Genomic DNA, 23969 nt, shown 5'->3' with positions numbered 1-23969 from the left:
CAGGGTGTGGCTCTCCACTTCATTTTGGGGCATAACATCTATATAGGACATGGGTAAGGCCCCAATACTAATAGGAGAATGCTTAGGACTCTAACAGGTCTTGATAATGCATCAGTAAGGGCCACTAAATCCGATTTTTTACAGAACTTGTTGCGGTCTAGGAAGACAGGCAAGTGTGCAGGTTTTCAAGAATGCATTGGTAATGGCCACTAAATCTGACCTTCCTTGGTCCTCCCTGTGGTCTAGGAGCAAGACTAGTGTTTCTGCTGTGGTACTGATGAGTGCAACTATTCCAATCAACAGGGTCCAGGGGTTGTTATAGTTTCTTAGCAAGGGGAGAAACAAACAAACCAAAACTGCGAGTGGTTTTGTCTTTCAGATAGCAAACACTTAGGCATCAACAGGCTCACTCTTGAAATGCATCCTAAGCCATGGGGACCAATTTGACCCACAAACCCTGAAAAAGAGGCAGCTGATTTTTTTTCTGCACTATGGCCTATACCTAATATTCTCTCTCTGATGGGGAAAAATGGCCACCTGAGGAAAGTGAAAATTATAATATTATCCTGTAGCTTGACCTTTTCTGTAAGAGGGAAGGTGAATGGAGTGAAATAACTTATGTCCAAGCTTTCTTTTCATTGAAGGAGAATACACAATTATGCAAAGCTTGCAATTTACATCCCACAGGAGGACCTTTCCACTTACCCCCATATCCTAACCTTCCTATAGCGCCCCTTCCTTTTAATGGTAAGCCTCCTCTAATCTTCCCTGTCCAGAAGGAAATAAGCAAAGAAATATCCAAAGGACCACAAAAACTCCCAGGCTATCTATTATGTCCACTTCAAGCTGTAGGGGGAGAAGAATTTAGCCCAACTGGGTACATGTCCCTTTCTCTCTCTCTGATTTAAAGCAGATCAAGGCAGACCTGATGACGTTTTCAGATGATTCTGATAGATACATAGATGTCCTACAGGGTCTAGGGCAAAACCTTCTATCTCATTTGGAAAGATGTCATGCTATTGTTAGATCAAACCCTGACATTTAATGAAAAGAATGCAGCTTTAGCCACATTCGGAGTTCGGATTTCGGAGATTTATCTTCATCAAGTAAATGATAGAATGACAGCCGAAGAAAGAGACCAATTCCCTACCAGTCAGCAAGCTGTCCCCAGTGTGGATCCCCACTGAGACCATGACTCAGATCATGGGGACTCGATTCATAAACATCTGTCGACCTGTGTTCTAGAATAAGGAATAAGGAGAATTAGGAAAAAGCCCATGAATTATTCAGTGATGTCCACCATAACTCGACGAAAGGAAGAAAATCCTTCTGCCTTAGTGAAGTGGCTATGGGAGGCCTTAAGAAAATATACTCCCCTGTCACTCGAATCACTTGGGGGTCAGTTGATTCTAAAAGATAAGTTTTTTGCCAATCAGCCGCAGATATCAGGAGAAAGCTCGACAAGAAAGCCTTGTGCCCTGAACAAAATCTGGAGGCATTATTAAACCTGGCAACCTTGGTGTTCTACAATAGAGACCAAGAGGAGTAGGCCCCAAAGGAAAAATGAGATCAGAGAAAGACTGAAGCCTTAGTCTTGGCCCTCAGACAAATAAATCTTGGTGGTTCAGAGAGGACAGAAAATGAAGCAGGCTGATCACCCAGTAGGGCTTCTTATCAATGTGGTTTACAAGGGCACTTTAAAAAAGATTGTCCAGTGAGAAACAAGCCGCCCCCTTATCCATGTCTGCTATGCTGAGGCAATCACTGGAAGGTGCACTGCCTCAGAGGACAAAGGTTCTCTGGGTCAGAAGCCCCCAACCAGATGATCCAACAACAGGATTGAAGGTGCCCAGGGCAAGCACGAGCTCATGTCATCACCCTCACTGAGCTCCGGGTATGTTTACACATTGAAGGCCAGGAAATTGACTTCCTCCTGGACACTGGCACAGCCTTCTCAGTATTAATGTCCTGTCCTGGAGGACAGTTCTGAAGGTCTGTTACCATCCAAGGAATCCTGGGACAGCCTGTAACCAGGTATTTCTTCCACTTCTTCTGTTATAATTGGGAGACTTTGCTCTTTTCACGTGCCTTTCTTGTTATGCCTGAAAGTCCCACACCCTTATTAGTTACAGATGTATAGGCCAAAGCTGGAGCTATTATCTACATGAATATGGGGAACAAGCTACCTATTTGTAGTCCCCTACTTGAGAATTGAATAAACCATGAAGACGGGGCATTGGAAGGACAATTTGGAAGGGAAAAAATGCCTGCCAAGTCCAAATCAGGCTAAAAGATCCCACCACTTTTCTTTATTGAAGGCAATATCCCTTAAGATCTGAAGCTCATAAAGGATTCCAGGATACTGTTAAACATTTAAAAGCTCAAGGCTTAGTAAGAGAATGCAGCAGTCCTTGCAACATCCCAATTCTAAGAATACAAAAACCGAATGGTCAGTGGAGAGTAATACAAGATCTTAGACTCATCAATGGATCAGTAATTCCTCTATGTCCAATTGTACCCAACCCCTACACCCTGCTCTCCCAAATACCAGAGGAAGCAGAATGGTTTCCTGTTCTGGACCTCAAAGATGCCTTCTTCTGTATTCCCCTGCACTCTGACTACCAGTTTCTCTTTGCCTTTGGGGATCTCACAGACCACACGTCCCAACTTATGTGGATGATCTTGACCCAAGGGTTTAGGGATAGCCCTCACCTGTTTGGTCAGGAAGTGGCCCAATATCTACACCACTTCTCAAGTCCACACACTCTGGTCTTTCAGTATGTGGATGATTTACTTTTGGCTACCAGTTCAGTAGACTCATGCCATCAGGCTACTCTAGATCTCTTGAACTTTCTAGCTAAACAAGGGTACAAGGTGTCTAGGTTGAAGACCCAGCTTTGCCTACAGCATGTCAAATTTCTAGGCCTAATCTTAGCCAGAGGAACCAGGGACTTCATCAAGGAACAAATACAGTTTATACTGACTTATCCTCACCCTAAGACATTAAAACAGCTGCAGAGCTTCCTTGCAAACACTGGTTTTTGCTGACTATGGATCCCCAAATACAGCAAGATAACCAGGCCCCTCTATACTCTAATCAAGGAGACCCAGAGGGCAAATACTTATCTAGTAGAATGGGAACCTGAGGCAGAAATAGCCTTCAAAACCTTAAAGCAGGCCCTAGTGCAAGCTCCAGCTTTAAGCCTTCCCTTAGCTCTTGGAGTCCTTACTCAGACTAGTGGACAACCACAAAACCAGTGGCATACCTAAGTAAGGAAACTGATGTAATCACAAAAGGTTGGCCTCACTATTTACAGGTAGTTGTGGCAGTGGCAGTCTTAGTGTCAGAGGCCATCAAAATAATACCAAGAAAGGATCTCACTGTCTGGACTACTAATGATGTAAATGGCATACTAGTTGCCAAAGGAAGTTTATGGCTATCAGACAACTGCCTACTTAGATACCAGGTGCTACTCTTTGGGGGACTAGTGCTTCAAATATGAATGTGTCTGTCCATCAACCCTGCCACTTTTCTCCCAAGATGGGGGAAACCAATCAAGCATGACTGCCAACAAAGTATAGTCCAGATTTGTGCCGCCTGAGATGATCTCTTAGAAGTCCCCTTAGCTAATCCTGCCCTTAATCTATATACTGATGGAATTTCATTTGCGGAGAATCAGATTCAAAGGGCAGGTTATGTCATAGTTAGTGATGTAACCATACATGCATACCTCTTCCCCAAGGGACCAGTGCCCAGTTAGCAGAACTAGTGGTACTTACCCAAGCCTTAGAACTGGGAAAACGAAAAAGAATAAATGTGTATACAGATGGCAAGTATGTTTATCTAATCCTACATGCCCATGCTGCAATATGGGGAAAAAAAGGAGTTTCTAATACCTGGAGGAAACCCCACTGAATACCACAAAGAAATTATGGAGTTACTTCATGCAGTGCAAAAACCCAAGGAGGTGGCAGTCTTACACTGCCATAGCCATCAAAAAGGGGAAGGAGAAAAGGCAAAAGGAAACCATCAAACAGATGATGAAGCCAAAATTTCTGCCAGGCAGAACCTCCCATTAGGAATACCTATGGAAGGACCCTGAGTATGGAACAACCCTATCCAAGAGATTAAGCCCCAATATTCCCCGAATGAAACAGAATGGCAACTTTCACGGGGACATAGTTTTCTCCCCTCAGGGTGGTTAATAACATAAGGAGGAAAGGTATTTATACCCAAAGCCAGCCAGTGGAAAATATTTAAAGCACTCCACCAAACTTTTCATGTGGGTATTGAAAACACTAATCAAATGGCCAAATCTCTGTTTGCAGGATCAAATCTCTCTGGACCATCCAACAGATAGTGAAAGCCTATGAGGTGTGCCAAAGGAGCAATCCTTTGGTTCATTGTAAGGCCCCTTTGGGGCAACAAAGAATAGGTCACTATCCTGGAGAGGACTGGCAGTTAGACTTCACCCATATGCCTAAGTGAAAGGGATTTCAATACTTGTTGGTCTGTGTTGATACTTTACAAATTGGATAGAAGCTTTTCCCTGTAAGACAGAGAAGGCCCAGGAAGTCATTAAAGTCCTCATTAGTCAAATAATTCCTAGAATTTGTCTTCCCCAAACCCTACAGAGTGACAATGATCTGGCTTTTAAAGCCATGATAACTCAGGGAATTTCCAGGGCACTAGGGATACAATATTATATTCACTGCACCTGGAGGCCACAATCCTCAGGGAAGGTCAAGAAGGAAAATGAAACACTCAAGAGGCACTTAAGGAATCTAACACAAGCAACTCATCTCCCATGGCCTATTCTTTTGTCCATGGCCTTGTTGAGAATCCAAAATTCTCTTCACAAAATGGGGATCAGTCCATATGATATGCTGTATGGATGACCTTTTCTCACAAATGACCTCCTGCTTGATCAGGAAATGGCCAAAATGGTCAAAGATACAACTTCTTTGGCAAAATATCAACAAAACCTTAAAAACCTGCCTGAGAGATGTCACAGAGAAAAGGAAACAGAGTTGTTTCAGTCAGATCTAGTGTTGGTCAAATCTTCCCCATGTACCTCCCCATCTATGGACTCTTTATGGGAAGGACCATATTCAGTAATCCTCTCTACCCCCACCGCAGTTAAGATGACAGGAGTGGAGTCTTGGATTCACCATACCTGAGTTAAATTTTGGACATCCCCTGAGGAACCTGTGGGACTGTCAGCTCAGAAGTCCCAAGATCAGCCAGACGAGCCTTGATACCCCTGTGAACCATTGGAGGACTTGCATCTCCTATTTTGGAGGAAACATCCCAGACTAAAAATGCTCCTACCACTGATCCTTCTGACAGCAATTTACTTCTACTTTTAACTCAGCCTGGATAAAATGGTCTCATTTTCTGGAGCACCCTCTTTACTTTCCATTTATTCTTTCCCTATCTATCCCTCCTGCTTCCTTGGATACCTCTTATAATCACCCCTCCCCTTCCACTAGCTCCTAATTAACTCTACAAGACTCACAACTTAACCCACTTTCTGTTAAATCAGTTCAATCCTTCCCTGACAAATTACTGTTGGCTACGTATCTCTCTATCAACCTCTGCTTACATTGCCAATCCCAATCTTACAAAAAACTGGGTCTTTACCAACTTAACCTACCACCCTCATTATGAAGGGAAAGATCCTTTCTGACTCCTAAATATGCAATCATTAGCTGACTTCTCCATCTCTGATAGGATCAATAATACGCTAACAAGACATGCAATCCAACTTTTATGTTCTTACGTTTCCAAACTCACCTATTACACAAGGAATGAAAAGCCCATACACAGTCCTGTAAATACGAATACCATCTTAACTTTCCAAACCCCTTTACGCATCAAACACACACTGTTATTGGGCTTGCCCCTGGGGAACCTACTACCCCATCACTGCAATTACAACCTATAAATTCAAGTCCCAACTGATCATAGTAACTTCCGAGTCACCTAAACAGCTCCATTCAGATGGCTTGTCTGCTTCCCAGGATCCCCCAAAATCATCACCTCCTCCTGCTTAACAAACAGTCCAGGTATTGTAATGGCAAATATACTCCCTGCATGACCATTCACCCCTGGACTCCCTGCAGAAGCATCCCCACCGCTAGTGAATGCCTTCTTATCCCCTCTTTCAACCACTCTCTCTAATGGTTCTTAGTAGATACAAAATGGTTTTTTCTCCAATGGGAAAATAGAACACAGGGAGCACTCAGTTTGCTCCCAACAGCCTTTCCCAGCCACTCACTGGAGCTACTTTGGCAAGTACTCTAGGAGTATGGGAAAATGAAAACAACAAACTCACATAACTTTCTAAGATACACAACCAGTTCTGTCTACCTAGCCAAGGTATATTATGTGGAACGTCAACCTTTACCTGCCTCCCCACTAACTGGACCAGCACCTGCACCTTAGTCTTTTAAGTCCCAACATTAACATTGTGCCAGGAAATCAGACCTTATCAGTATCCCTCAAAGCTCAAGTCTGTCAGCACAGAGCCATACAACTAATACCCCAACATACAGGGTTATGAATGCCTACTGCTACAGGAACCAGAATAGCCAGTCTATCTACTTCATTATCCTACCACTGCACACTCTCAAAGGATTTCTCAGACAGCTTGCAAGAAATAATGAAGTCTATCCTTACTCTACAATCCCAAATAGACTCTTTGGCAGCAGTGACTCTCAAAGGCCTAGACCTCCTCACTGCTGATAAAGGAGGACTGCATCTTCTTAGGGGAAGAGTGTTCTTTTTACACTAGCCAGTCATGGATAGTACGAGATGCCACCTGGTGCTGACAGGAAAAGGCTTCTGAAATCAGAGAATGCCTTTCAAACTCTTACACCAACATCTGGAGTTGGGAAACATGGCTTATCCTCTTTCTAGGTCCCATGGCAGCCATCTTGCTGCTACTCGCCTTTGGGTCCTGTATTTTTAGCCTTCTTGTCAAATTTATTTCCACTAGAATTGAGGCCATCAAGCTACAGATAATCTTACAAACTGAACCCCAAATGAGTTCAAGTGACAACTTCTACTGAGGACCACTGGACTGACCTGCTGGCCCCTCCACTGGCCTAAAGAGTTCTCCTCTGGAGGACACTACAACTGCAGGGCCCCTTCTTTTCCCCTATCCAGCAGGAAGTAGCTAAAGCAGTAATCAGCCAAATTCCCAATAGCAGTTGGGGTGTCCTGTTTAGAGGGGGGATTGAGAGGTGAAGACGGCTGGGCTTCTGGGTCAGGTGGGGACTTGGAGAAATTTTCTACAAGCTAAAGGATTGTAAGTGCACCAACTAGCGCTCTGTGTCTAGCTAAAGATTTGTAAATACATCAATCAGGGCTTTGTGTCTAGCTAATTGGCTAGGGGACTAGAAGAACTTTTCTATCTAGCTAAAGGATTGTAAGTGCACCAATCAACACTCTGTGTGTAGCGAAAGGTTTGTAAATGCACCATTCAGCGCTTGGTAAAAATGGACCAATCAGCACTCTGTAAAACGAACCAATCAGCACTCTGTAAAATGGACCAATCAGCTCTCTGTAAAATGGGCCAATCAACAGGATGTGGGTGGGACCAAATAAGGGAATAAAAGCACACCACCTTAACCACCAGCCCCAAGCGGCTCAGGAGCCTTTCCATGCTCCTGAAGCTTTGTTTGGTGGTGCTTGGCAAAAAATCTTGCTGCTGCTCACTCTTTAGGTCAATGAGCTGTAACACTGTGAAGGTCTGCAGCTTCACTCCTAAAGTGAGACCATGAACCCACTGAGAGGAATGAACAACTCCGGATGTGCCGCCTTTATGAACTGTAACACTCACAGCGAAGGTCTGCAGCTTCATTCCTGAAGTCAAAAAGACCATGAACCCACCAGAAGGAAGAAACTCTGGACATGTCTGAATATCAGAAGGAACAAACTCTGGACACACCATCTTTAAGAACTGTAACACTCACTGGAAGGGTCTGTGGCTTCATTCTTAAAGTCAGCAAGACCAACACACCATCAATTCTGGAAACAAGAGGACAGTACAACTAAGCTAGAAGAAATCTTGGGGACATGCAGTTTTTTCTCTACTTGCCATCCTCTTTAGAAAGAGGGTTCTGGGTCTCTGTCTTTTGTCTAGAGATGCCTAGAACAAAAACAGACACCCTCAGCTGCTTCTCACCAGCCCACACAGGTGGCAAACAATCTCATATCCCTATATCGTCTCCACTGGGCTGTGTCCTTCACTGCTTCACCAAATTTGGCTCACATTTAGTTTTTTTATTGCAACACAGCCTGGCTGCAATACAGATTAGATAATGACAGCCAATAGCCTGAAAATTGCACCTTTAACTTTCAGATTGTCAGGAGTCTTGACAACTTCATAACCAGAAATGACATATGGCAAGAGATTCTGTATATTCAGGCTTTCTTCTACTTTTATCTTTTTTTTTTTAAACAGCAAAATTGGATATGTTTATTTTACACTAAGTACAATTCAGTATATGCAGAGAGGTACTCAGCATCACACTAATGATCAATATCCTCTTTATTTTCATTTGGTATGTCACTGAAAACCTGGCATACCACTTAGCTAAAAATCACATAAAAGACCCCCTAGAGAAATCAAACTGATGTTTTTTTTCCCAAAAAACGATTGATTTCCTATGCATTAGTCAAATCTGATAGTGATATTCATTAATAAGGAAAACTGAAGTTTTCAAGTATCAACTCTGAACAGCAGAGACCCTACTGTTATTAGCCACCAAGAACTCAGAGGAAAGAACTCAAGAAGAGACAAGCAAGAGCACTATGAAAATTATATTCTTTTCCGTGAAATTCAGTTCCACAGCTATTTGAGCAAGGGTCCAAGACTATGGAGAGGCAGCAAAGCTGCTGGGAGGGCCTGTTTGCAGGCAAAAATGCGCTGGCTGTGTCTCACCCTGCCGTGTCCTTTTCTGGCTTCACTTTAACTTGGTCCTCTGACTTTGGGTTGTAAACTTTACAGTTCCAAGAATCAATTTTGGTTGAACGCAAGGGTAACATCCCCATTCAAAACAGAAATGTTCTCATGATATGAAGGCCATTCTGTAGACTGCATTTATATATGTTTATATTTATATAAGCGCCTATGCGAGACAAAGTTTCTTTCCTCTTAGCAAGAGAATACTGCATCCAGCAACACTGCTTTGGCTAGCTCCTTTTCCTGTATGGCCTCATGTGTGAGGCAATTGAAGCGGCTATTTCTCCCTTCCTCTTGTTCTAGCCAAAATAATCTAGGAATTCACCATCTGGTCTAACCAAGTACATTATTATTGTGTGATCCACTATGTAGTCTTCATCTTCGTCCTTGGGGCCAGGGCTGTAATACACTCTGTATGCTCTGGCCACTTGATCAACTTCTTCTCTCATGCCAGTCAAGCCAACCAGTTTGGGAGAAAATTCTTTCACATACTTTGCAATGGCTTCTTTTGTGTCCCACCCTGGGTCAATGCTGATGAAAAGTGGAGTTAGATCTGGCAGAGTTGTAATGCTATCTATTTCATCCACAACTTGAATCATCTTTTCTAGTTCTTCTGGACAGACATGAGGGCAATGAGTGAAGCCAAAATAAATCAATAACCACTGACCCAAGTAGTCCTTGTCAGTTTTATGCTCCCCAGTATGAGTTGTGAGGGAAAATGGTCCCCCAAGTAAAGGCTTGCCGATCTGTCGCTGCCGTTCCTTCTCTAACTTCTCTGCCTTTCCTTTCTTCATGTACTTCATTCCAGCCAGTAAAGCTCCTCCAATAGCAAATGTGATTGCTAAAGACTTCCAGGAAACAGGCCCGGGCTTCCAGGGGCGCGTGGAGTCTCTGGGGCCCTTCTCCGACCACGGGGGTGGGGGTGGCGGCCTCGCGGTGCTGAGGGGCCGGGTTAGTAAGCAGTAGCCAGGGAGCCCCGAGGCACGCCACACCTCTGCTTGCGGCCCGCAGAAGTGCCTCATCAAGACTCTCGCAGTTCCCTTGGCTGGGCCCCAAAGCTTGAGTCCGCGAGGCAAGAAGCGCCAAAGTTGGCCACCCAGAGGCCGCATAACTCGTCCAGGTACTAGGACCAGCATCGCCATGAACTTCAGAGACCGGATCTCTTCTACTTTTATCTTAAATCCCAATCCTCCTTGTGTTATTTTGTACCCCTCATGAAATCCTTTTAATAAAAACCTCCCTGGGTGTCTCCTTTTTCAAAAACTCCTATCCTCATTCCCCTGCATCCATTCCTGGTCCATCTGAACCCTCAGCCCCAGTGACCTCTCTTGTCCCCAAGCTTTCAGCCCAAAATCCTACTCCTCCTCCATCTGTTACCCATTCAAAAACCACCTCTGCCATTCTCCCTCTTCGGGAAGTGGCTAGGGTTGAAGGCATTGCTTGTATTCATGTCATTTTCTCTGTGTCTGATTTGCCACAGATCAAACAGCATCTGGGATGTTTTTCTGAAAATCCCTCTCATTATCACAGAGAATTCCTACACATAACCCAATCTTTAATTTAATGGCATGACATTTATATAATTCTTTCACTGTCATCCTTGATGAAGAGCACTGAGTTAAATTGAAATGGATATCCAAGCTATTAATATATTCAACAGGCCTTTAAGTATTTCTTATCATAAATTTTGTTTTCCTGGAAAAGTTTTTTTTTCCAAGTGAACTGAATTATTTGTCTCCACTCTGTCTTGCCACTCTTCATGCAGGTATGAGAGACTCTAAAATGACTTCCAGTGACCTGGGACTCCTTGAGAAAACAGAAAAGGTGTCACAAATCCCATTTGGGGAAAAATCTCTGTTTTCCGTACAGAACCCCTATAATTAGAAGTGAAGAACTACCTCTCAAAATCTATCTTTGTCTTTCAGCTATACTTGTTTATTAGATCATAGAGACTATTTCCCTAGCCCTATTATTTAATAAGGCCAATAACCTAATTGGTAAATTAGCAGGAAAAAAAATCTTATAACTACTGGGTCTTCTGTTTTTTCTTTGTGTGCATGTGTGTGTATGTGTGACTATATAAGTGTTATATGGTCTTGAACTCCTGACCTCAGGATCCGCCTGCTTCAGCCTCCCAAAGTGCTGGGATTACAGGAGTGAGCCACCATGTGGGGCCTTCTTTCCTCTTTAACTCTTCCAACCATAAGGGAACTTTCTTATGGTCATGGAAAAGTTCTGCATTTTAAATGTTGGTTACTTGAGAGTAAGTATTTATCAAAACTCAACAAATTATAGAGTTAACATTGTGCATTTCATAGCACATAAATTTTACTATATTATAGACAAAAAAGTGAAATGTGAGGAAAACAAAATAATTTCTCATGTAAAATATTTTCTCAAATTCATGAAAGCTAATTATATCATTGAAGTTATTCACTATATATTTTAAGAATAAAGAACAAAATCTGAAATTCTGTTTCAAAATCTATTTTTATACTTGGACAGTTATTTTATTCAAAAATAAAAGGCTTCACATGTTTACAGAGTAACAAGCAAAGCTGGATGTTACTCCATTGCAGTTTTTTTCCTCCTAGATGGCTAGCCAAACTCTCCAAAAGAAATTCTGTACATTTATTTAAATAAATCTCTATGTTTATGGAACTATATACATTTAAATTGTAGTTTAAGCTCTGGTTTACGTGTGCAGAATGTGTAGGTTTGTTACATAGGTATACATGTGCCATGGTGGTTTGCTGCAAATGTCAATCCCTCACCAAAATTAGGTATTTCTCCTAATATTATCCCTTCTAGCCCCACACTCCCAACAGGCCCTGGTATGTGATGCTCCCCTCCCTGTGTCCATGTGTTCTCATTGTTCAACTCTCGCTTATAAGTGAGAACACGCAGTGTTTGGTATTCTAATCTTGTGATAGTTTGATGAAAATGATGGTTTCCAGCTTCATCCATATCCCTGCAAAGGACAAGAACTCATCCTCTTTTATGGCTGAATAGTATTGTTATCACTGAAGGACACTTGGGTTGGTTCCAAGTCTTTGCTATTGTGAACAGTACTGCAATAAATATACTTGTGCATGTGTCTTTATCATAGAATGATTTATAATCCTTTGGGTATATACCCAGTAATGGGATTGCTGGGTTAAATGATATTTCTAGTTCTATATCCTTGAGGAATTGCCACACTGACTTCCACAATGGTGGAACTAATTTACACTCCCACGAACAGTGTAAAAGCACTCCTATTTTTCCATAACCTCTCCAGCACCTATTGTTTCCTGACTTTTTAATGATCATCATTATAACTGGCATTAGATGGTATCTCATTGTGGGTTTGATTTGCATTTCTCTGATGATCAGTGATGATTAGCATTTTTTCATATGTCTGTTGGCTGCATAAATGTCTTGATTTGGAAAGTGTCTTTAAGTGTCTGTTCACATCCTTGCCCATTTTTTTAAGTAATTAAAAGGCTAAATAGTCAAGAAAAAAAACCAGATATTCATTATCATCATTATTATTTGACACCATTTTGCCATCTTATCCCAATACAAATTTTTTCTCTATCTAAGTCAGGCCTGATGTCTCATACCTCCAATCCCAGGATTTTGAGAGCCCAAGGCAGGAGGATCACCTGAGCCCAGGAGTTTAAGAACTGCCTAGTAATATGGCAAGGCCCCATCTCTACAGAAAAATATAATAAAATAAAACAAATTTCCCCATCTCTAAATCTATTATGATTGAAAAACACAATTGACAATGATAAAGCTGACCAATTTGTATGTTCAAAACCAGACATATGAGTTTATCTAGAAATTTCTCTCTGGATCAAAAGAAGAAAAAGCAATATGCCCATTGAAGAGTGATGATTATATTTCTTCTAAAATATCAGTGAGTCATGCCTACTATAAAAGAAGTCTCAGAATCCCCTTTTCATAATAGTTCTATGCTGTAGATATGAAATATGGGGTTATCATTTAATCTGTGTTCCCTTGGACTGCAGTGTGGTACTGATGGAGAAAGACTGGAATGATTCCCTTTACAGCATCAGCCTAAGCATTTTTCCCTGCTCAGGGCTATCTACAACATCTTTGTTTTGCAACAAAAAGAATAGCTTTTTCAACTTCAGTTGGAAGAAAATGGTCAAGATAAGTGATGCTAAGAAAAACAAGCTGTAAAAATGTGCTCCCTTTTGACTTACATAACCCTGCAAAAGCAGGAGGAACAAAGAGCAAGTGGAGGCAACCTTGAATAACAAAGCTTCCGGGATTCAGGAGGATGAACAAAACAGCACTCAGAATTTCTTTGAGTTCCATGCTACTTTTAACTTGTTTGGAAATGATTTGCAAATTCTGTCATTTCCTTGGTCTACACAGTTACAGAACAAATTATGTTTCATATACGTAAAAAGTGTGCATCTCTTTCTTTTTCTCTGTATCTGTCTGTTCTTCTCTCCTTTGTAGGGGGGGAGATTTTGGCCTGGAGACAAATTAAAGATGTGAAGTCCAAATGGATTATTTATATAAAGTTCAATGAAGACTGAGAAAGGAATTTTTTAACTCTAAAAATTCAAGATGGTAAATAAAACGAGTATAATAAAAACATATTGCACTAGAAGTTACAGAAAAAATATCTGAGGTTTTGTTTGTTTTTAAACTCTATTTCCTATTGGGTAAGTTCTTAACTTTTCAGACACTCATGATAATAATAAATGTCACTGTATTCATTGAGAGTCCTGTTGTAAATATTCTAAAAATATTTTTACATATATAGGCATGAAAGCATATTATGAAGAGCTGATATTTTGGAACTAGATAGACAGACAGATTGTTAGATCAAAGATGGATGGATAGATAGATAATTGATAGGATAGAGAGATGATTGATAGATATAGATGTTAGATAATAGATGAATGATAAAGATAGGTGATGGATACATGATTGATAGGTGGATGTCAGGGATAGGTGATTGATAGAGACAGATGATATAGATAATTGATAGAGAGGTATAGATGATAGTTAATGTTATAGACATAGATGATTGATATATATGATAGAGAAAAGGTGACAGATGAGAGATACATGCATACATACATACATGCATACATAGTGAAGCGGATTAGAATATGCTATCGCAAATGTGCCATTTTGGCATAAGGATTATTTTTAGCTGAACGTACCTGATAAGCAACAGGCACAGAAAGAACTCCTGCTCTACCTCTTAAAATCATGACATAAATTTCACTTTATAATGTTAATGTAAATTTCTATTTGTGAAGAGGTTTCTCTTTCCTGTAAGTGGCTTAGTAAAGTATAATAAACTGTATGAAACAATTCCTAACTACCATACCTTTCTTCATCACATTCCCATAATTTGTTGCTCCAAGAAACCCAAATCCCCCCTAGGTTCTTTTTTTTTTTTTTTTTTTTTTTTTTTTTTTTTTGGTCTAGGTATTTCTCCACAATTCATAACCTCTTTTGAAAGTGGTAGATAAGCCCTGAGGTCTAACTGCCTGTTTTGGTTTTTAACCTCTTTTCTGTGGAGTCCCCATGCACATAAAAATGTCAATATTAATAAATAAACATATGCCTTTTAAAATCTGTATTTTGTCTATTTAGATCACAGGTCCCTGTCAAAGAACTTTGGAGATAGATGAAAAGTTTTCTTCCTCCCTTACCATAGATAAACAAGACAGAAAAATAGATCAACAAGGTAGAAACAAAGAAGGATCGTGATAGATAGATAGATAGATAGATAGATAGATAGATAGATAGATAGATATGGGAGAACAGATGGATGGATGGACGGATGGAGGGATGGATGCATGATTAGGCAGATAGATACATAGAGAAAAGTGATAAAGACAAAGATTACAAGTTCTGTCTTCTCCAGAGTATTATTTAGAGGACGAAATAGGATAATCTATATCAATACCTATTATCATCTGCTGTATAAATTTTATTACTATTTTTTATGTTCTCCTACATTTTTTTCCTGAATGAACATCTTCCCTTACTGAAATATTTTCTTCTTTCCGCAGTAAAAGTGAGTGGTGTAGTGAATGCAGTAAAAAAAGCACTGGGAAGCAAGCACATTTTAAAATGGTTTTTGATACTCCTCTATAAATGTAATGGTGGAGCAGCAGCTTTGAATTCTCCATCACTCTTATTAACAAAGTTGCCTTCTTCATGGTCTGTAGTCTGCTCTTCCGCCTACAGAGTTCAGATTCCAATGGCTATCACCTCTAAGAATACTCTGGATGGGGCGCGGTGGGTCAGGCCTTTACTAATCCCAGCACTTTGGGAGGCCGAGGTGGGTGGATCACGAGGTGAGGAGATGGAGACCATCCCTGCTGACACGGTGAAACCTCATCTCTACTAAAAAATACACAAACAAAAAAAGAAAGAAGGAAAGAAAGAAAAGAAAGAAGAAAGAAAGAAAGAAAGAAAGAAAGAAAGAAAGAAAGAAAGAAAGAAAGAAAGAAAGAAAGAAAGAAAGAAAGAAAGAAAGAAAGAAAGAAAAAGAAGGAAAGAAGGAAAGGAAGGAAAGGAAGGAAAGGAAGGAAAGGAAGGAAAGGAAGGGGAGGGAAAGGGAAAGGGAAAGGGAAAAGGAAAGGGAAAGGGAAAGGAAAGGAAAAGAAAGAAATTAGCCGAGCGAGGTGACGGGCGCCTGTAGTCCCAGCTACTCGGGGAGGCTGAGGCAGGAGAACGGCGTAAACCTGGGAGATGGAGCTTGCAGTGAACAGAGATCCAGCCACTGCACTCCAGCCTGGGCGGCAAAGCCAGACTCCGTCTCAAAAAAAAAAAAAAAAAAAAAAAAAAAAGAGTACTCTCAGTTCAACTAATCACCCATCTCTAAGGACCCTTACGGCAAGCACTGTCTGGGTAAAAATAGGCAGTAAACTTATTACTATCATCAAGATAAAATCCAACAAGAATGAGTCCTGGGAGCTGGGCGAGTTGGCTGGCGCCTCTAATTCCAACATTTTGGGACACCGAGGCAGGTGGATCGCTTGGACTTAAGTGTTCGAGACCAGTCTGGGAAAGACTGCATCTCTACAAAAAAATTCAAAAATTAGCCAGGCATGGTGGTGTGTTCCTGTAGTCTCAGCTACTTGGGAAGCTAAGGTGAGAATATCACATGAGCCCAGGAGGTTAAGGTTGCAATGAGCTATGATAACACAAGTGCACTGTAGCCTGGCTGACAGAATGAGAACTTGACTCATAAAAAAAAAAAAAGAAAAGAAAAAGTGGGGGCAAGTAGGTAAAGTGTGGCTTGGACCACATGTTAAAACGTATGAACCCTAGGCTCTGGTTCTTTTTTGGGTCCACCATGAACTAGCAATTACTTTGGAAATATCTCTATACAAGCTTTGTATATCAGTCTTATCTATACGAAATCATGTTACCTTGCCTCCACTATTAATCGGGACAGAATAAACATCATGAAATTAAATTATAGCATGTTAAGTTTTCTAAAAGCAAGAGAGATGGTACATCAGCCTGAGATTATATAGTGGCTCTCTATTCCTGGCTCCCTATGTTCTATCCCAGATTATCATTATGCACCAACTCTGGCAATTTGATCTCTTGTGCCATGCATGGGCCACCGCAACTATAAGTTCACCTATGCTAAATCGGGTCAGTGAGTGGCAAGAAGACATTTATGGGATGGGGTTCCTGAGAAACAAGCCAGTCATTTTCCTTTCATCAAGATGCAAATGAGGAAGCTGTGATTGCTATCAGCAACTGCCTGTAGCTATCATGACACTGATGCTACAAAAGGCACTGTGAGGGGACAGCTGAGTTATTGAAACAAGCTTTTGTGAATTCTGCTCTCCACCTGGATTTAATGGTTTGAATATGGCTGTCTGTGCTTTGCAGCCTATTGACTCTCTATGGAGTTTATTATTAAAGTGTCTTTACTTATTGACTGAGCATGATGGCTTACACCTGTAATGCCAGCATTTTGGGGTGCCCAAGCAGAGAGATCACTGGAGGTCAGGAGACTGAGACCAGCCTGGCCAACATGGTGAATCCCTGTCTCTACTAAAAATACCAAAATTAACTGAGTGTGGTGGCATAAGCCTGTAATTCCAGCTGCTTGGGAGGCTGAAGCATGAGGGTCACTTGAACCTGGGACACAGAGGTTGCAGTGAGCCAAGATCGTGATACTGAACTCCAGCATGGTGACAGAGTTAGACACCGTCTTAAAAAAAATAAAAATAATGATAAGTATCTTCACTTATTAAGCATCTGCTGCAGGACTAGAACTGAAGAGTAAAAACCACACACAAAGCAGTTTCTCCTCTGTGACATTTTACAATATTTTTCTTTCTAAGTTTGTAAATTGATCATCAGAAAATTCACTCTTTTGCAATTCAAACATCTCACCAAAGAGGTGAATTATTTTTCTTCTTTATTCAACTGAAAATGTACAAGTTATTTTTTGTCCAATAGTTAAGTGTCAAATACCTAAGGCAGTTTTCTAAGTATCTTTTCTGAAAATATTTTGATTTGTTTACTTTTTCTTTCATCTCAAGACAAGCCACAAAGAATAAGATTTAAAAGTGTTAATCTGTATAAATATCTGCACTATAGTCTTAATGAAATAAACAAATTACAAGTATAGGATAATCCCATTCTTTAAATATATGTGTCATGTATACAGCTATAAACTTGTTATGTGCAAATATATAAATTTGGTCTTAATTGCATAGAAACTGAGATTTTGCAGGATTATTTGGCAATGAAATTGGGGATGTCAAACAAATCACTTGATACTTTTTTTCCATAGAAACGAATCTAACATTTGAAATAGCTTCCATGAAACTCTTATGCTGCATCCAGAGAAGAAAATTCAAAGTACTCAGAAAATGCAATTACTTTTTTTCTGTACAAACAGAACATAATTAATAAGGTGAATATAATGCCATATTAACAAATTCAAGTAATTTTTCATTTACCTACTTATTTAGAGAATCATTGCTTCTGTGCTTCTCCATTATAATTGAAAATAAACAACAGTTACATAATTATCCCCTGTTATGTTCATCTGTTTTTATATTACCAGTCTCTGACATGTTCTGTAAAATCACCAACATATCAAGAACCTTCAATAGAGAAATAAGTGTTCACTAGAAATATATTGACTGCTTAGCTCTGATCATAATGCATTCAATTCTACAGATGTTCCAAATTCCATAGAATAAATATTATGTATTAGTCAGAAGGAGCCTGTCATTTTTGTAAATACATATAGTTTTCATGGCTAATCTAATTTGAGAAGATTTCTGAAGTAAGCATACTAAAATAAAGCATATTCTATAAGTAATTGATTTAGATCAAGGAGTGGAAACTGTCATCCCCATCATTCCCCCTTCCTTAACAAATACTTTATAATATCAATCCTCTAAAAATCACTGCAAAAAACTTTCTATTAACATTTAGCAATTAGTCATATTTGCAAACATATTCTCTATTTCATTTGCATTTACAGATTTTTCATTGATTTTATTTATTTTTATTTTTTGACACAGGGTCTCACTCTGTCACCTAGGCTTGGAGTGCCCTTGTACCATCTTGACTTATAATAGCTTCAGTCTTTGGCCTTCAAGCAATCCTTCTGCCTCAGCCTACCAAGCACCAGGGAACACAGCTGAATGCCACCACGTCTGGCCAATTTTTGTATTTTTTGTTTAGATGGAGTCCCATATTGCCCAAGTTGGTCTTGTACTCCTGGTATCAAGCAATTCTCCTACCTCGGCCTCCTAGAGAGCCGGGATTATGGGCATGAACCATCATGCCTGGCCCACTTTTTTTTAAAATAGCCTTAGTTTATCTCTTGGTAGACACAAAGATTAATTAAATGCTTTTTGCTTATTCTACAATTAGAATTCAGAAAACATTCATTGTCTAACCAGTGGTTCTCACCTTAGAGCACATCAGAATTGTTGAGAAGCATTTAAAAATATGGATGGAGTCATCCCCACATAATTTAATTCTATCATTGATGCTTCAATATGACTTAATTGTTGACAAGTTTGTTTTTCTCCCTCAGTAATATGGACATTTATTTTGAAAATATCACTACATGGCTTGCATCTACTTGCTTGCTTTCTTACTTAACTAGCCATTCAATAATTCAGTAATTCAGTTTTCTGCTTCATTTTACTGACGGATACTTCACTAAGCAATATACAATTTGCTATTGAAAAATTATTAAGAAATACAACATAGGAAACCCCAGAGGCTCTCACTGAACCTTTCATGTGGGAGGCAGGTTGAACCTACAGAGAGAGTTTTAATCTAAACCACACTCTGCCTATATTAGCACATGTGCACTTTGCTATTTTTCATACTAGAAGCATGTGTGACAAATATGTTACAGAATGATCAAGGTATAAAAGGAAGAGTGTATTAGTCAGGGTTTTCCAAAGAGACATAACCAATAGGATAGATGGATGAGAGAAAGAAAGAGAGATTATAAGATAATAGATACATAGATAGATTAGATATATTAAGTAGCAAGATGAGATAGATAGATGATACCTAGATATGTAAATAGATATTTAGATAGATGGACAGATAGATGATAGAAACAGATGAGATAGATAGATGAAATAGATGAGAGACACATAGATATATGAGAGATGAGGTAAATAGATTAGATAGATAGATAGATAGATAGATAGATAGATAGATAGATAGATAGATAGATAGACAGACAGACAGAAGGATGGATAGATAAGATAGGTAGATGAGATAGGTAGATGAGATAGGTAGATGAGGTAAATTAGATAAATTCAATAGATGAAATAGATTAGAGATAGAAGAATAAGATATATAGATGAAATAGATTAGATAGATAATTGATGGAACAGACCAGAAAATTCAATAAAATAAGATGAGATAAGATAAGATAGGATGGGGTGGATGTGTAGGTAGATAGATTAGATAGGTGCATACCTAGATAACTTAGGTAGGTAGGTAGGCAGATAGATAGGATAGATAGAAGATATAGAGAGAGGGATGAATGAGATAGGTAAACTGATAACATAGATTAGATAGATGATATGGATAGATGATAGATGAAATAGATATAGATAGATAGATACATACATACACACATACATACATACATAGATAAACAGAGGTAGAGATGTAGAAGGGGGATTCACGTTTAAGTCAAGGACTTAGATACATTTTATTCATAAGGTCTCCTTATTTTCTGAAAATTAAGGCACAACTAGATAAACTGGACATTTTAAAAGTTAAGTTTGGGCCAGGCATCGTGACTCATGGCTGTAATCCCAGGATTTTGGGAGGCCCAGGTGAGCAGATCACTTGAGGTCAGCAGTTGGCAGCCAGCCTGACCAACATGGTGAAACCCTGTCTCTACTAGAAATACAAAAATTAGCCACATGTAGTGGTGTGGGCCTATAACCCCAGATACTTGGGAGGCTAAGGCAAGAGAATCACTTGGACGGGGGGGTGAAGGCTGCAGTGATTCGAGGGTGCACCACTGCACTCCAGAACAGGCAACAGAGTGAGGCCCTGTCAAAAAACAACAACAAAAACAAACAAAACCTGAATTTGGGAGCCTAACACATACTAAACATAAAATTTTCTAATCACTCCTAATCTTCAGTTCACTTTAATGATATAATCATCCATGTTATCTGACCAGTTCAAGATGAACTCAGCTGCAGCTGGATGTAGGTAACACCCTGATAAAAAGGCAGTTGACTTTGACCCATGCATTAAACCACTGGTTGGAAATGCACTGTAAACTATAAAACTGTATCTAAGTGGAAGACCTTGCTACTCTTCAAATCCATTCCCAAATTAAAACAGAGGTCAGTCTTGAAAGCAAGCCTCACTCACTCTTCATGAACTGCATTGCTGCAACCTCTCAGGATTCACATGCCCTAAGTCAACCACCTGTTCCATCAATCTATACCCAAGAGAAATGGTTGGCATCAAATGTTCAAGGAGCAACAATTTGGCAGTGTCATTTTTATTAAGTGAAACAAAATGGACTATTAACACTATCTGTTCATTGTGTCAGATGTCAGACATGCCATTCCAAATAGTCCAGGAGCTGCTGATGCTGGATTTTGCAGAATAAAATCAGCTTCTGCTCACTCTACCAAACAGTAGGAACACAAAACCATTTGCCAAAAGTCTGGGGTTTTTCTGCATGTTTGTTTCATTTGTAATTATTTTAATTATCCAATTTCCACTGAATCCATAAGAAACACCGTGTATGTCCCAGATTTCCCCCATAGCTGGAGGCTGTGACCCACCCAAAAACTTATTGTCGTAAATCTCTTCAAAGTACACAGCTCATCAGTTGAAGACTAGGTCTCATGGAGAAAGTGGGGAAAAAAAGTATGGAGCTGCACTCATCACATAAGTAAATTCTCTTTTTTGGATATGTCCCAACTGGGAGGAAATATCACTTTAAGAATGCTGGGGACAAGAGAAAACATCCCCTTTGCCCTCTGAAGGTTCACTGAAAATCACTGACAAGAGGCAGATTAATAGGAGAAAAGGCAGAAACATTTGTTTTATAATATTTTTATGTGACACGGGAGCCTTTAGGCTGAAGACCCAAAGATACAGGGGAAACGGTCCATTGTTATGCTTAGGTTCAAACAAGTATGAACAAAATCCATGTAGAAATAGCATTGGAGGAAAAGGGACTGATCTAAAGCAAATGGACTGAGTGTGGAAACCCAGCCAGGCCTGTCTGCGTAGATTCTTCTTGCCTTTCTGAGCAGCGTTCCTTCCTTCTGGGTGTGTGGCAGGACCCTCTCTGGAATGTGGGTCTTAGGATCCACAGTCAAACCAGGTAGGTCAGAGGATTTCTTTACGGCCAGTTTTGACACTGAAGGGTGATGGAGGGTAAGCTAGAGTCCTATTTTGGGTTTAATGTCTGGGTTTGGGGGAAAAGGGGCTCTGGTTTCTGTGAATCACCTTGGGGAGGAAAAATTCTAGTTTTTATGAGGCCTGGAGGGAGAATGGGACTGAGAAACAGGAGGGCAGGAAAAGGTGAGAAAGAAACTTTTGCTTCTGAGGCTCCTTCTGAGGCCTTCAGTTTGGAGTAGTATTCTTTGAGTACAACATTAATAAGGAAGACTTAGGCTTCACCTCTGTAGTAAATGCTGATCCATATGGGGCTGCACAAAGCCTTCATTGTGTCCAATTCACTGCACATCAGGCTGTAATTCGGGCTGGAGTTGACTCATCTCGAAACTGCTCTCCACATCCACAAAATAACATGTGCCACCTATTGGGGCAGGACTAGGAAATCAAATTCAGAATGCAACGCCCTTAAGGACAAGCCACCATGCTCAGTTAATTTTCATTGTATTGTATTGTATTTATTTTATTTATTATGACAGAATGTGGCTCTGTCACCCAGGCTGAAGTGCAGTGGTGTGATCTTGGCTCACTTGGCAACTGGCTCTGACTGCCAGGTTCAAGCGATTCTCCAGCCTCAGCCTCCAGAGCAGCTGTGATTACAGGTGCTTACCACTATGCCCAGCTAAGTTTTGTATTTGTATACTTGTGAGCCTAAATACATACAAATATAGATATATAGATAAATGGAGATAATAGAAGATAGATAGATAGATAGATAGATAGATAGATAGATAGATAGATAGATAGATAGACCAATATATAGATATGGGTAGAGCTATGGATGTAGATATATAGAAAAAGATGGATCTTATCTATTGGATATATTTTGTTAACTCATATATTGCAAGTGATTCTTCAAAACAACCTTCCTTTATTCCTCCCTTTAACACATCATTGTTGCCACTCAGAGCATATATGTCCTAAATTGGCTGCCTGTACCAGTTAATCTAGACTCAATAGGATATGTACATATATTGAGCAGGATAAATGTAGATATTTATATATATATATATATGAAAATATAGATATAGATATATACACATGTGTACATTTTATAAGGGCAAAAATCCTTATATATAAAAATATATACATATAAAAATATATAGAATATATATACATGCATATATTTTTCTAAAAATGCTTTTTTACCAAAAAGTAGTTTATATTGATCACGCTTTAATTTTTTAAACCAACATCTTTTAGCCATATAATTTTTTCGTTTAATGGAAAGATCATGATTATTTTTCCATCCCAATAAATATTTGTACCTTGTTTTGTAGACCCCATAGCATTCCAATGTGTGGCTATGCATTTATTATTTAATCATCCATGCTTTGGTTACCTGTTAGCTTTGCTAAGTGGCCTTAATCTAATAAAATTGTCCACTCGACCTTAACCCCAAAATGGTGTCAAGTAATGGTAATGATTTTCTCCCTGATAGAGAAAAAGATGCATAGAGGAAATGCAACATTCAGTAGTCAGACTAAGCTCAGACACTGTCAAGTCATGGCTAATGATACATTCCTGCATATTGCCTTACTCATGCAAAGTATTCAATAAATGATGCCTTAATCAGAGAAACTGTGTAATTGCAGATAACTAGAGTTTTTTAAAAGGGTAAACAGGCAAAGACTTGTAAGCGGCTGAATAAACAGCTCACAACATGAGTTATGCATCAGTTGAGACAGAGGACTCAGGATGAAGGAGTTCAAAATGCTGGTATTATTGCTGGTGAATCAAATACTGAAGGCCATAATTAGGTAAGTAGCAGCACTGGGGTTCCCATGATACAGATCCAGAGGTAGGCAGGCTTACCCCCACAGCTGCAAGAAGTGTAGAGCCACCCATGACCCTATCTTTCATGACTAACATCAGATCTGTAATGGCGTGTAGGACAACTGGGCTGAGTTGCCCAAGGCAGAGAACCAAGTGAGAGGCTGGGGGGCCGGGACTAGTGAAATAGCTCCCAATAGAAACCCAAGGCATGTCGCACAGGCGCGGTGGCTCACGCCTGCAATCCAGCACTTTGGGAGGCCGAGGAAGGCGGATCACGAG

General features: G+C 39.9%; 1 pseudogene across 1 annotated transcript; it reads right to left on the bottom strand.

Annotated features, from left to right (window-relative positions):
- Positions 1–8892: 8892 nt before the first annotated feature.
- LOC106995392 (protein SCO1 homolog, mitochondrial pseudogene) lies at positions 8893–10149 on the bottom strand (annotated as a pseudogene). Its single transcript, XR_013413285.1, has one exon. The product of XR_013413285.1 is annotated as a protein SCO1 homolog, mitochondrial pseudogene (transcript).
- Between the last annotated feature and the right edge of the window lie 13820 nt (positions 10150–23969).

This window comes from Macaca mulatta, chromosome Y, assembly GCF_049350105.2.
Source record: "Macaca mulatta isolate MMU2019108-1 chromosome Y, T2T-MMU8v2.0, whole genome shotgun sequence".
Classification (NCBI taxonomy): domain Eukaryota; kingdom Metazoa; phylum Chordata; class Mammalia; order Primates; family Cercopithecidae; genus Macaca; species Macaca mulatta.
Note: the sequence above shows the minus strand (reverse complement) of the source record. Positions and strands in the feature narration are given on the sequence as shown.